The sequence below is a fragment of the Mauremys mutica genome, chromosome 13 (assembly GCF_020497125.1).
Source record: "Mauremys mutica isolate MM-2020 ecotype Southern chromosome 13, ASM2049712v1, whole genome shotgun sequence".
NCBI lineage: Eukaryota > Metazoa > Chordata > Testudines > Geoemydidae > Mauremys > Mauremys mutica.
Genome location: NC_059084.1, coordinates 57,228,944 through 57,230,653, shown reverse-complemented (window position 1 = coordinate 57,230,653; position 1,710 = coordinate 57,228,944). Strand labels below are relative to the sequence as shown.

Below are 1,710 nucleotides of genomic sequence, written 5' to 3'. Positions count from 1 at the left end.
AAAAAGTCAGAGTTAGTTACCAAAATAAAATAAAATGTAGCCATGCAGTCTAAACTCTCAACCCTGTTAGACTGGGCAACATGTAGATTAAATTGTTTTTCTCACTCCACTGGATATTGCAATTCATAGTATACAGATTTCACCCTTGAAATCTGGGCCAGTCCCCTCAGTTGGAGTCTTCAGAGTGTCCTTGTTGCTTGCAGCATAGGTGGCTGAAGGCAAAAGGCCCAATGTTGGGCCCCTGTGTTTGGTTTTATACCCTCAGTCCATGTGCTTGGAAAAAACAAGTCCAGGCATGTTTGGGGGGCATTGCTGAGTCTCCAGGGAAGGTTAAGAAATTCCCCTGGTGTGGCCTCATGCAGGTGAGTCATTGTGTCATAGCTCCCTTGCTAGACAATGGTTGTTGATGGGTTGATTGATACCCCCACCCGGGTGTTGGTTAGTTTCCTTGCTGTTGTCTCTGGGGAGCTAATATCTGGCTGATATCCCAAGTTAAAGCATGTTTTTGTGACCACCATACAACACAATTCTCATAACTTCATATGCATCAATGATATATGTATATGGACAGAGAAATGACTTTCAGCAGATCATAATCTTCCTCCTGATACCTTACAAGGCATGTTTTGTATGTAAGATCACAATTACATAAAAATGAGGAATATGGGGTTTCCAGGACATTCCCCCAACGTATAGAACATCACACATGCATGCTAATAAGTCTACCACAGATTATCCCAATTCCAACAAGGGACCTGGCTAGTGATCAGTCTTTCAGTACTCACACAGGTTTCTTTTCTTTTTTGTTTGTTTGTTCCCCAGTGGTTACAAGTTCACAACAGCTGTTCTCTCAGAACAAGCACACCCATGAATCTGAGAGTCAGTTTTATTCCATTTGGGTCTCTGGTCTAGTCCTCCTGTAACAGGTGATGATCAGATAATGGTTTCTCCTTAGGATGCAGCTTTAAAAGGATGGTTCCAGGGGAAGGAATTTGCCTTCCCCTCCTCCCAGGTATTTCCTAGCATCCCACATAACTGTGCTTGTCTAGCACATGATTTCAATGATTCCTTTGAAGCTCATAACACCTCCAAAGAGTTACATGAGTCACATTTCCTCGAGAAGTTATAGACAATCCCACAACAGCACATAAACCTTTGCATTTTTAATACAGTGAAGTCTGAAAATACTTAAACTTAATTCAATAAGGTTAAACTCAATTCCACTTTGTACAGTCAGCAAGTTATGATGATGGGTGAAATAATATAGCAGAATAAATGCAGACGTCTATGGTATAATCTTGGCCTTTTTAAGGCAATAGATTTTTTACCACCATTTTGAGCATAGTGGCTCCATAGCTCAGGGGTTAGAGCACTGGTCTTGTAAACCAGGGGTCGTGAGTTCAAATCTCCCTGGGGCCTGGTCTGTTAAATTGCATGGTCAGAGTGTGTTTTATATGGTGGGGATATCTCAGAATTAACTCCTAAGTTTCCCCTGGCCCATTCAATTTTAACTTCACTATAGACCTGACACAATTAATAGGTTTTTCTAGGACACAACGTGGACTGAAGTTTCTGTCCAAGCACAATCTGCTGTTGAATCAGAACCTAAACTAGATTCCTCTTGTTATAGCTGGTGAATGCCAGTGAGGAACCCTTGGGGTGTTGCATAAGAGAAAAAGAAGATTTCCTGGACAGACATCAGGATATGCT

At 41.6% G+C, this 1,710-nt stretch overlaps 1 non-coding gene across 1 annotated transcript; it reads left to right on the top strand.

The window, feature by feature from the left end:
* Positions 1 to 1,346: 1,346 nt before the first annotated feature.
* TRNAT-UGU lies at positions 1,347 to 1,419 on the top strand. Its single transcript has one exon. It is a non-coding gene; the product is annotated as a tRNA-Thr (tRNA).
* Positions 1,420 to 1,710: the final 291 nt, after the last annotated feature.